The sequence below is a fragment of the Canis lupus genome, chromosome 33, assembly GCF_003254725.2.
Source record: "Canis lupus dingo isolate Sandy chromosome 33, ASM325472v2, whole genome shotgun sequence".
In the NCBI taxonomy this organism is placed as follows: Eukaryota; Metazoa; Chordata; class Mammalia; order Carnivora; family Canidae; genus Canis; species Canis lupus.
The window spans coordinates 22,993,700-23,007,210 of NC_064275.1; the positions used below are offsets into that span (position 1 = coordinate 22,993,700).

General features: G+C 38.5%; 1 protein-coding gene and 1 long non-coding RNA gene across 3 annotated transcripts in view; one reads left to right on the forward strand and one right to left on the reverse strand.

Annotated features, from left to right (window-relative positions):
* IGSF11 (immunoglobulin superfamily member 11) overlaps window positions 1–13,511 on the reverse strand; it is a 197,331-nt gene that overhangs the window by 158,156 nt on the left and 25,664 nt on the right. The window lies entirely within an intron of this gene.
* The window catches only part of LOC112677918 (uncharacterized), a 46,304-nt gene that overhangs the window by 10,441 nt on the left and 22,352 nt on the right, over window positions 1–13,511 (forward strand). The window contains exon 3 of the long non-coding RNA XR_003147278.3: window positions 11,930–12,406. This is a non-coding gene — a long non-coding RNA (uncharacterized LOC112677918). The remainder of the gene's footprint in view (window positions 1–11,929; window positions 12,407–13,511) is intronic.

A 13,511-nucleotide genomic window follows, 5' to 3' on the forward strand; every position in this document is an offset into this window, starting at 1 on the left:
TCTAGACCAATTTGGGGAGTATTGCCATCTTAACTATGTTAATTTTTTCATCTGCAAAAATAGGATGTCCATCTATTTATTTAGGTCCTCCTTAATTTCTTCAGGAAATACAAATCTTGCACAGGAATCAAAAATGAGAGACTCTAGGGGAACACTTAGAAAAAAGGAAAATCTGGGATGCCTGGGTGGCTCAGCGATTAAGCCTCTGCCTTCAGCTCAGGGCGTGATCTTGGGATCCAGGATCGAGTCCCACGTCGGGCTCCCAGTGAGGAGCCTGCTTCTCCCTCTGCCTGTTTCTGTGTCTCTCATGAATAAATAAAGAAAACTTAAAAAAAAAAAAAAAGGAAAAGCTGCCTAAAAACTTTTCAATCTCCATAAGGCTGGACTATAGTCAGTACATGTGTGTTCCATGAGATCCCTTTGTTTCCTTAAAGTAAATCTGATATGCTTAACCTGGCTCGAATGGGTTTCTACTCCTGGTAATCAAATGACCCTGGGCTAAGACATTACCTATCAAGATCAGTAAGACTTTGGAAAGTTCAGAAAGGGTCTAAAAATCAGCACTGGTAAACAGCAAAGCTGAAATTTGAACTCAGCTCCAACAGACTCCAAAATCTATGTTTTCCCCTTCACCATCCTTTGAAGCCTGAGTTTATTTGTTTCCCAACGTACCTTTAAGAGTTAGGCCAACCTGCAGACCTACTAAGTAATTTATACATCGAATTGCACATCTGCCTTCTCAAATAATTTTTCTTAAATGGCGTTTCTGATTTTACATTTGGCTCTCTACGCCTATTCTTCATCTTTCAGCTATAACCCCTAAAAGTTTCCCTTTTTATGATTTTTCTATGCTTAGTGGTTGAAGCTTTGATTCTTCACACTCTGAGGATTATGGGAGAAATTGCTTTATTCTTGAATATTATGCTTCTATTAATATATCCCAACATCATGTTGGCTTTTAATAATAGCACAATTCTATGGTACCTCTCATCTTGCTCCAAAAAATTATGGACATTTGCAAACCCCAGCTTTATACCAATCAATATGACAGTGTGGAAAAAAGGAAACGCTATCTATACAGTTTTAGCAGGCAGATTTTCTTCTCTTCTTTCTTAATAACAGTGGGAAGTCTTCTCCAGTAACAAATAACCCAGAAGAGACAAAGCCCAGAGAGGAGGCACAGAAGCTGGAGATGGTGTATTTTTAGTCATTTGATTAAATTATGGAGATGTGAAGTTGATAATTTATTGAAGGGGTACAGGGAAGTCTATGTAAATGTTTGCAGATGAATAATTAATGTGACTTTCCGACATCACTAGGCCTTTAATTAAAGCCACTGTGAAACAAAGCAAGAACCAAGAGCATATTATTATAGCAGCTAATTGTAACTTTCCTATCCTAAGTAGCATTTGAGAGTCCATGCTTAATTTGCATCTTTAGAGGAAGACAGACCATACCTAGGCTGACAGTTGTTTTTGTTTTTGTTTTTGTTTTTTTCAGTTTAACTACTTCCCTGCAGACCAAAAATCTATTCAGATATTAATGAATTCCCTCCTACTAAAATTTTACCCAGTAAGTTTTCTAGCTTATTTGTTGGTTTTGCCTTTTTATGCATTGCGTTAATTTTCATTTTAGGGCAATATATTAATGCCTCTCAATGACTTAAAAAGTAAAATGAATATCCAATTTTTTTTAACATTAATTAAAAAAATGTGTTAATGTGTTCCACCTGCTATTTACATTTGATGGAGCATCTGACTGTCCGTGGAGTGCTCCTTGACCCTTTCATGTGTCCTTTTTTTTAGGATTTATTTATTTGAGAGAGAGAGAGAGCACAAGTGGGAGGGGCAGGAGAGAGAATCTCTGCAGACTCTGCACTGAGCCTGACATGGGGCTCAATCCCAAACCCCAACATGAGCCAAAGGGGCTCAACCACTGAGCCACTTAGGTGCCTTTCAATTTCCCTTTTTACAAAGTGAGAGTTCTTTGGGCTCTCTGAAATCCCTTTCAGCTTTGTAATGCTGTTGTTCATCCATTCCTACTTGTGGAGGGAAGTACGAAGATACAATTCTTAAGCCTTCCATAGGCATTTGCTTGGTGGTTCAAAAAATCTGTGTCTGGTGGAATTTCAGGCAGCAAGGGAAGATGTTTAAGGGTAAGAGACCTCCCCTTACAATATACCCTTGGTCTGTGCTGCTGAGGCAAGCAATGAAAACAGAAGATAGGGAAGAAAAAGGAGTTTGAGGTTATAGTCCTCAAGTTTGGGGTCACAGTCCAAATTAAGTATGGGAGGCTCCAACAAGGTTTCCCTTGTAAAGCCTGACTTCTTGCTTCCTCCTACATTACAGGTCATGGGATCATCATCTAGAGTTTAGAGCAACTTCTTGCTTTATCCAGTCTCCCCATATTTAGCAACAACCCTGGAGCAGCTGAGTTGGACCATGAAAATGCCTATCATTTGTAATTATTTATATGAGCTACTTGTTTTATTTATTCAACCCTCAATTAAATTTAGTGGCTTACAAAAAAATAAACCATATAATAAGTTATAAATAAAAATTAATAAGTAAGAAATAATGGTAAAGTAAAATTTAGATGAAGTGTGAGGTTAAGGCAGATAATCATATCCTCCAAATTTACTATAGGTCAGCCATAAATTTGGCTCTGAGCTTCCTGGCAGGTGATGCAAAGAGGAATATAATCAATTATAAAACACAGAGTCCTTAAAAGATAAACAAAACAATAGTTTAGGAGCTGCCCAACTATTCCAGGTACCAAGAACAGAGAGAAATTTTTTCCATGAGTACTCATACAGAAAATAATGAACAATGTATTAAATCATATCCCCAAAAGCATCTTTAAAGTTAACCCAATAATATAGTTTATGGGGATATGCCTGTTCTACCCTTCAACTGATGAGTACTTTGATTCCAAAGTTTGCCACTTATCCTTAAATTTTATGAAGCATAATAGTAATCATGCTCATCATTAAATATTTCAGATTAATTGATGTCACTATAGGTCTCCTTGATGAAAACATGAAATTCTGTTTACTTATGTTTAGTCTTCAGAATTTGTATGTTTAAATATTTATAACAATAAAAAACTAAATTTTACTGAAATCCTAAAAGAAGGTTCTGGGAGGCATGGTAAGCTTTCTCTGAAGACATCAACTTATCATGCTTCTGTGACCAAAGCTACATAAAAAAGAAAGGTTTTCAGAAATAAAACAAACAAACAAACAAACAAAAACCTGATCCTGTCTCAGGGGTATTTAAAAAGAGAGAGAGGGAGGCAAACCATTAGAGACTCTTAACTATAGAGAACAAACTGAAGGTTGCTGAAGGGCAGGTGGGTGGGGGTGGACTAGACGGATGAGAGGGATTAAAGAGGGTAATTGGGTTTTTAAAATTTTATTTAAATTCAATTAATTAACATATAACGTATTATTTGTTTCAGAGGTAGAGGTCAGTGATTCATTAATCTTAATATAATATCCAGTGCTCATTACATCACATGCCCTCCTTAATGTCCATCACCTAATTACCCTGTCCCTCTTCTTCCACCCTCCAGCAATCTTCTTTGTTTCCTATGATTAAGAGTCTCTTATGGCTTGTCTTCCTCTCTGATTTTATTGTTTTATTTTTTCCTCTCCTCCCCTATAACCCTCTGTTTTGTTTCTTAAATTACACATGAGTGAGATCATATGATAATTCTTTCTCTGATTGACTTATTTTGCTTAGCATAATATCCTTTAGTTCCACCCATGTCATTGTAAATGACAAAATTTCATTTTTTGATAGCTAAGTAGTATTCCATTGCATATATATACACCACATCTTCTTTATCTATTCATCTGTCAATGGACATCTGGGCTCTTTCCATAGTTTGGCCATTGTGGACATTGCTGCTATAAACATCAGGGTGTAGGTGCTCCTTCAGGTCACTACATTTGTGTTTTGGGGGTAAATACCTGGTAGTAAAATTGCTAGGTCATAGGGTAGCTCTATTTTCAACTTTCTGAGGATCCTCTGTACTGTTTTCCAGAGTGGCTGCACCAGCTTGCATTCTGAGGAGGGCACTTGTGATGAGCACTGGGTATTATGTGTAAGTGATGAATCACTAAATTCTACACTTGAAACCAATTTTATCATATATGTTAAATTACTAGAATTTAAATAAAAATTTGAAATTTAAAAAAAAAGAAAGAAGAGGAAAAAAAGAATAATATCATTAAGTGCTATACAGCTTCAAAATCAATTGTTAGGGTTATAATATCAAGTAAGTGCTATATAGCTTCAAAATCAATTGTTAGGGTTATATTTTAAGACAAAGCTATAATCAAGCAGACTAAATAGACAACTTAATAGACGTTGTGTATTCTTTCATCGATCATCCCCAGTTAGCTTCATGGACTATTTCCCTTTAGGTTATTCCCAACTCCTTGGTCTATTTGGGCTGCTAAAACAAAATGCCAGAGACTGGGCAGCTTATAAACAACAGAAATGTATTTCTCACAGTTCTGGAGACTGAGGAGTCCAAGATCAAATGCTGGCAGATCAGGTGTCTGGTGAGACCCCATTTCCTCCTACACTGCCATCTTCTGTGTCCTGGCATGGTGAACGGGGCTCTCTGGGGCCTCTCTTTTATGGGCACTAATTTCTTCATGACCTTATCACCTCCCAAAGGCTCCACCTCCTAATACCATCACCTTGGGGGTTAGGATTTTAACTTATGAATTTTGGGGGGGGACAAAATTGCATATATATGTGTCCATGTTGCATATAGATATACATATATACACATATACAATATATAATATTGTAAGGATAATATTAAAAATGTAAATAACCAAAAGTGCTCCATAATACAATTCACACACTAAATGTCTTAATGTTACATAAGAAACTGAAGATTTCTAAGCTATCTCTAGGGCAAAGCTCAGTTATTTCACCTTGAATCATCAGCACTGCACTCTTTTACATACACTTCCCAGGGATTCCACATCATCAGCTCCATGTCAACGGAGTGAGCCCAGACAGACCAAACGCTGTACTGCAGAGTGCTCCCTGCAGAAGCTGCTGGCTATTCATGTATTTGGGTTTCTAAGGCCTTCTTTCACCAGACTACTAAAATTACCTTGATTGACCCTACTAGTCAGGAAAAACCGGAGTCATTAAATAACTCTACCTGTCTATATTTTGAGATGATAAACCACTAACAACTACCAGGAAATTCAATATCAATAATACTCAAAACAAAGTCTTGTCCTTCACATTAATTTGGGGCTCAGTAGAAGTTTCTGTTTCCTCTACCTCCCAGAAATTTTACTAGTTGTTTTTTTTTATATAAGATTTTGATAGTTTAAATTCCTTTTCTTTGTCAGAGTTTGTTGAATGTCTGATACCACCTGAGGTTAGGGATAGATCCTGAATACTAGCAAACAAGTTTATTTGACTGTGAAATCCTTCGGTGTAGGGACTATGGCTTATTTCAACCCTGTCTCTCTTGTGCCCAGCCCACATCGCCTGGCACATAGAGTAGGCCCCAAATAAAGGTTAGCTTGAAGTGAATATGTAAATAATTCATTATGAGAAATAGAACCACCAAGGCAATTTATTTATGTCAGCTAATCAACATGATTGCTTCTGAGACAGGAATCAAATTAAGATCAGAAGATAGCCTACATAAAATAAGGGAAATGATCTTAAGACATTTTAGAGGTACTTTCTGTAAAGCTCAAGTATTCCTATAAATCACCTCATCGGATGCAGCAGATGGCAGGAATATACTGGCCAAACTAATGATCATAGCTGATGAGAGTTTTAACGTGGATCCCAGGAAGATGGTGGCAATGGCAGCATAGTTTTTCCATTTTCCCTAATCCTCACATAAGAACAGGAAGAGTAACCAGGTAGCAAAGTCAAAAGCCTATGAGTGACATTTATTTAAAATTTGGACAACAAGGCATGTTTCCAAACCACAAAATACAAATGAGGGCAAGTGAACCACTAACAGCCACAAAACTTGTATGAAATTGATGTCTGTTTGGCAGGAAATATAAAGCAGCAATTAGGCAGCTTCTGAAGGATTTGACAACAGATCTCCTTTATCAGTTAAGGTCCTTGTGGAAGAAGATGCTAATATAGAGTCAGCAATGCTAGGAAAGGACAGAACAAGGAGTAGAAAGTTCTGGGAGTCAAAATGGAGCAGAATACAGAAAAAGAGACAAGAATATCTAGACCAAGTAGCATATGTAAACAAAGCCAGAAAGCTCCAGAAAGCAGCCACCATATTTTTAACACCATATAAAATAGGGAGCAGTGCACACATAGATCAATGGAACAGAACCGAGCCCAGAAATAAGCCAACATTTATATGGTCAATTAATCTATGACAAAGGAGCCAAAAATATAAAATGGGGAAAAGGCAGTTCTTCAATAAAGAGGAAAACTGGACAGCTACATACAAAAGAAGGAAACCAGGCTATTTTTTTCACCATACACAAAAATAAACTTAAAATGGATAAAAGAACATAGACGTTGAGACATGACACCGCAAGACTTCTAGAAGAAAACATAGGCAGTATTTCTTTGACGTCGACCATCGCAACATTTTTCTAGATATGTCTCCTCAAGCAGGGAAATCAAAAGCAAAAATAAACTATTGGAACTACACCAAAATAAAAAGCTTTTGCACAGTGAAAAAAACTACCAACAAAACGAAAAGGCAAGGATGCCTGGGTGGTTCTGTCACTTAAGTGTCCCACTCTTGATTTTAGCTAGGGTAGTGACCTCAGGGTTGCAGAATTGAGCCATGCCCATCATGGAGCCTACATGGGATTCTCTCTCTCCCTCTCCTTCTGCGCTTCCCTCCTCCCACCCATAACCATGTGCCACCTCTAAAAAAAAGAAAAGAAAGAAAGAAAGAAAGAAAGAAAGAAAGAAAGAAAGAAAAGACAATCTATTGAATGAGACCAGATATTTGCAAATGATATATTTGATAAGGGGTTAATATCCAAAATATATAAAGAATTTATTCAACTCAACATCAAAAACGCAAATAATCTGATTAAAAAATGGGCAGAGGAAAAAAAATGGGCAGAGGGCCTGAATAGACATTTTTCCAAAGAAGACACCAGATGGACAGCAGGCACATGAAAAGGTGCTCAACATCACTCATCATCAGGGATATGCAAATGGTTCTTAGTAAAGAGCTACTACAAAAAGGATGCACATACTCACTTTTTCCAAGAATTGAACCCATGAACCCAGTAGATCTATAAAGGTCAGGATCAACAATATTGCTAAAGCCTTCACAGGGTAAACGTGCCTGACTTGGTGTCGTCTGACATGGTGTATGTCCTCATCAGCCTAGAATATCCACATTCATTCCTCAAGTCTGTTTACCTTTCCAACGCAGAATACAGTCAGAAATTGTGAAAGGTCTGGGATTGTACCCTACTTAGAAGCTATCCAGTTAGCTTCCTACATTTCATGGATGCTGGCAGAAGACACGAGATTGCTGGATCAGAGACAAAGGACTTTATTGCTTACAGCAAAGTAGTAGCCAAAACTTCATGTCTGTGCCAGTTCCTTGGGTTCTCCAAGTCTCACAGGGGTGACACAGATGGGTCTAGAAAGTTGTCTACATATGCAGTGGGATGCATTACGGGAGAGAAACACTTATCTTGGAGATTCACCACTTTTATAGTGGGCAGTAAGATGTTCTTTGGGGAAGACATTACCTTATCCATGGGGTTGCTTACTGCAAATCCAACTCCGAGAAATCATCTAAGTAAAGAAAACTCAAGGCCTTTATTCTTGGCATAGCCAACTGGAGCATGCAGGATGCTCAGAGCTCATGGGAATTGTCTCTTATAAGCATCTTTATTTTCATTTATACTGTGTTTTAACTATTAATTTCTTTCCTTTTTTTTCAAAAGATTTTAATTATTTATTCATGAGAAAAACAGAATGAAATGCAGAGACATAGGCAGAGGGAGAAGCAGGTTCCATGCAGGGAACCCACTGCAGGGCTTGTTCCGGGACCCTGGGATCACACCCTGAGCTGAAAGCAGATGCTCAACCTCTGAGTCACCTAGGCGTCCCCATTTCTTCCTTTTAAAGCATATTTGAGCTCCTTGAGGACAGGGGCAGTTTGTTTAATTAATTATTTATTTATTTATTTAATCTCTGGCAACTACCTAACCCATGTTTAGTACTTAGTAGGGACTCACCAAATAAACAATGAGTGTATTGAATATAATCTATCATGATTTGTGACTTTTCTTTCAAGTATTCTTCTTGGTGGGAATGTACCTACTAGTGGGCAGACTTGTCCTCAAGGTTCTCTTCACTCTCATGGCCCAGACTCTGGGGCATACATGTGGATATAGGATAAATAGTTGCGACTCAAATGGAACATATATACGGCTTTAACTTCTTAAAAGGAAATGTGATCTTTATTAATGATAATAAAGTCCAAAATTCTCAAGACTCCTTAAATGAAGAAAACAACTAGACAACACTCCCTGACCCTGAATGAGATACTTTCTCCTCCTTTGGGTCTTCCTGCAGATTACTAATGCCATCATTATATTTGCCTCTGGCTGTAAAGTTGTGCTACTTTGCATTTAACTATCTACCGCATACTGTGCAAATGTGTCTTTATGTCCAGCAGCTAGGAAGGACTGGATGTTCATGCTGTTACTAAATGCCAAAGCATATCAAAAGGGAAAAGAAACAGAGAGTAACACAGACCTTGATTGGCTTATATAAGTTATAACTTTCCCTCTGTCTTGCAAGCCCCATTTAATCTCATGAGGCCTAAAGCAGGGAGCCTGGCCATGGAGTTCCTCTTATTTGAAAAGAAAGAAAAAAAAAAGATTTTATTTATTTATTTATTTATCTGAGAGAGAGAGAGAGAGCAAGCGCATGAATGGAGGGGAGGGGTAGAAGGAGAGAGACAATCTTAACCTCTATCTCATGGAGCTCGATCTCACGACCCTGAGATCATGACCTGAACCAAAATTGAGAGTGGACGCTCAACCGACTGAGCCACCAGGTGCCCCCACGGAGCTCCTCTTTTTAATCCACTGAGCTTTACTCCATCTAATCCATACCATAGTGTCTTCTAGACCAGGAGTCTCATTTAGGTTAGACAACTCTTTTGTCACAAGGTCTGCGTTCTCACACTCTGTGAGCCAAGTCTTTGTCATGCTGCCATCTGTCTGACCCTTCCACATCCCTATTCCACTTTTAAGGCTGATGACATTGTACCTAACTTGTCTCAGTCACACCAGGCTGCTATAACAAGACTCTGAAGACAGAGACTTAAACAACAGACACTTATTTTCTCACAGTTCTGGCGTCTGGAAGCCCAAGATCAGGATGGGCCAGCATGGTTGCGCTCTCATGAGAGCTCTCTTCCTGGCTTGCAGATGGCTGCCTTCTCACTCTGTGTTCCCATCGCCTTCCCTCTATGTGGACTCAGACAGGGGGTAGGGTGGATTTCCCCCTTTCCCTCTTCCTCTTGTTATAAAGGCACTAATCTTATCATGAGGGCCTTGCTCTCACAGCCTAAATCAAACCCAAATATGCCTTCTAAAGGCTCTACCCCCAAATATCATCACATTAAGGGTTAAGGCTTAAACATATGAATTTTGGAAGGACACAAGCATTCCTTCCCTAACACTACTGGGTCATTCGGGATAATCTCCCATTTTAAAGTCAGCTGATTAGCAAACTTAATTCCATCTGTAACCTTAATTCCCTGTGACATGTAACCTGATGTTCACAGATGCCAGGAATTGAGATGTAGACATGTTTGGGGGATCATGATTCTGTCTACCACAATGACTTTCTCAAAAAAAATTAGCTAGTAAATAGCTGGCAAGAGCAGGAAAATATTAGGGAGGTATAAATCTCCACTATTCTGAAGTTTCCTTCCCCGAAGGAACTCACTAATTGTAATTACTGGCTTCTCTCTGCTTAGAAGACATAAGGTGATTTATCTGAGTGGTAAATTTGGGAAGAAGAAATTGGTCATGCCTGGCTCAGAGCCTCCCTTCTTCCTTTTGAGAGTGAGGTGCTTATAGGAAGCACTCATTTCACTCCCTTCTGGGGACCGTGTCCCTGCTGGGGTCAAGCACTGGATGGAAGGTTGGGGGTGAGGGGTACCCTAAGCCTAGGCTTCTGTTCATGGGGCAGGGAGGGGCGAGTGGAGAAGCCTGCTGATGCTGTGACTCAATATCTGTAAGCCCATTTAGCTAACAGATCTAAAACCAAATGCTCTAATTTCCCTTCTGTCAGTAATGAAGGTGATACTTTCGCCCCATCTCCAAGTCTTCTGTTTATCCTTAAACTGGCCAGAATCTAGTTGAGAAAGAGGAATACTTTCATTGACACTTCGTCATAGACTTCAAGAGGAAGCACTTAAGTCATGATGCTATTTCCCCACCATGTCTCCTTTCTCCATAAGCAATTGTTTTTTGAGAACAGAGCTTACATGGGAAGCAGCAGAGCAGTATAGATGGGGTGTAGGTGTTGTGTTAAGACTGCCTCAGTTCAGGGGCACCTGGCTGGCTCAGCGGCTGAGCATCTGCCTTGGGCTCAGGGCGTGATCCTGGGGTCCTCCCTCTGCCTCTGCTTCTGTGTCTCATGGATAAATAAATAAAATCTTAAAAAAAAAAAAAGACTGCCTCAGTTCAAATGTTAGTTCTACCACTTAAATATTGTATGATGCCTGGCAAATACTTAACCTCTTGGGCCTCCATGTCACACCCGTAAAACAATACTGATTCCTTGTTTGAGTAGTGAGATGAAAAAAAGTAAAGCAACTTGGAACAGTGCCTAGGACACTGGATGCATTCAATTCATGTGATTTATCGTTATGTCTTACACATACAGGAATCCCCTATTTTATTTAGCACAGGAATACTAAAAAAAAAATTTTTTTTAGATAAAATAGGGTTCTCTGCAGCAAGGACTATGTCCTATCCAGCTTTGTACTTCCAGGAAAAGCAAGGGGCCTAGCACAGAATAGGGCTTAATTCATGTTTGCTGTGTGAGCAAGTAAGATGAAGAAAGAGCATCAAAACTAAGGTAAGAGAACTCTTGTACCATGTAACACAATTTGCTTTTATTAGACTTAACGGCTAATACTAGGGCTTAATTTCTACTTGGTCAGAAAGTCAACAAAATAAATGCTTTTTAAAATTAGTGACACATGCATCCTGTCCGATTTTGCATTGGAAACTATTCTACGGATAATTCTGAAGCGTTTTTTTTAAACTACCACCCGATGCACTCATGAGTCGTTGCTGCCCTCTAGTGGAAGAAATCATGTAGTGCACATAAGGTATTATTAGCTATATTACCACTACTTTAAAAATGAGGTGTGGTTTTTTTTTTAAGATTTTATTTATTGATTCATGAGAAACACAGAGGGTGAGAGGCAGAGACACAGGCAGAGGGAGAAGCTCCCTTTGGGGAGCCCGATGTGGGACGCCATCCCAGGTCTCCAGGGTCACACCCTGGGCCTGAGGCTAGGTGCTCAATCCGAGCCACCCAGGCGTCCCTAAAAATAACTTTCTACTCAAATATTTCTTTCAAATACTTTTATATATTTTCAAAAACTGTTCCAAAATTTGCATTAGTATCTCAGGTAACAAATTTGTTTGTATTCATTACCTAGTCCCTTTTGGGAAATCAGTCATATCAAATACAATGTTTCACTTTTTAAAATCTGCCCCAACTATGATAAATTGCAAAATTAATAAGACATGTGAAAATTGCAAGTAAAAAAAGTCACAAATGGAGAACACCGTTTAGAAATATATTAAGTCTCCACAGCCTCTGTTGCGCGATTACTTAAATATTTGTGGTTAATCCCTCTGGTTTCTAACCTGTTTTCAATCCACTTTCAGACCACTAAAGTTCTCCAGAGGAGTCACAAATTTCTGATTCATCTATGGCATCATCTCTGAGCCCACAGAATATGCAAAAGTTGGGAAAGAGAACATTGGTGGAATATACTAAAATGAAAAAGACACCATCTCTGTATGTAAAGAAAAAGGTACATGGACACAAACATCACTAAATAAAAAAGAAAGAAAATCATCAGAATACCATTCTACTGATGGCCCAAACTCAAAGACACAAAAGTAAGAGGAAATTTTGCTCTAGGAAAGCCAAGTGGTAAGTGAACGCACTCTTGAAGATGGATAACTCTTTAACAAAAATAAACAAAAGAAAAGTTATTTCAGAGTGAAAAAGTAAAGGCTTAATTTTGGAAAAGATGACACCTTGAATGCCACCCAGGAAATCTGGACTTTGATCTACCTGCTTTGAACAGTTATTGAAAAATTTGTGAGAGGTCACAGTAAGATCCACATTTTTAGAAGGTAACATTCACTGTAATTTGGAAGATAAACTGAAACAAAAAAAGGCTAAAGTCAAGGAGATGGGTTTGAGGGCCATTGCTATGGTCCAGGCAAGAAAATCTGAACTCCAAGGTGTAATAATGGCAATAGAGAAAAAACACCAATGTGTTTCAGAAGGAAAACCTAAGTCGTTCAACAATGGATTGATGCAGAGTGGGATAGGAGAGTATAATTAAAATAGGAGAGAATAAATAAATCTTTACCTCTTGAGTCTAGGCAGCTAAAGAGATGTTGAAGCCAATGAGACAGAGACCACAGACGAGACAGTGTAACATTCTCATTCACTGTCTGTCACATGTGGTTAAAAGACAATGTTGTTCTAGTATCCACCACTTAGGTGTGTTATAATTTATTATTCTTTAAACAAGGGAAGAAAAGGGAAATCAAAAATATGTAAGCTCATAATCCAACTTATTTAAATTTTTAACAAGAATTTAAATCACCTTTTAAAAAAAGTGAATTTAAATCATGCAGTGCCTCTGCCATTAGGGTTTTCATTGGTAAAATAAAACGATGAACCCATGATGCATTTCTAAGGTCCATTTTAAGATTTAAATTTTATGATTCTTTAGTCTTGTAATTAGATAATTAAGACTATGTGATTGAGTTGACATCTGGTATGCATCTGATATTCCAGATAATCTTGAGCTTATAAAAGACAGGGAAACTGTCCACCAAGAGGTGAAAACATGTCATGGAAAGGTAGAAAGGCATGAGATAACAGAATTCTACAGAGGAACAGAAGGCCTGACTGCCCTACCCTGTGGAGTGGCACGGCCACCCACCCCATTACCCAAGCCAGAAGAAACCTTCATGTTATCTTTGACTCCTTCTCACTCCCCATCATTGCAGCTGATAATGCTTCTAATCCATCTGCTTCTCTCCATCCCCACCGCCATTTCTCTAACTCAGGTCACCACCCTCTCTTACACAAATAACTTAAATAGCCTCCTTTTTTAAAGTTACTTTTTAAAAGTAATGGTACAAAACTTATGGTACAAAAAAATACGTGCTACAAAATCTTAAGATTACCATGAAGTATACAGTAAACATTTTCCTTTCACCC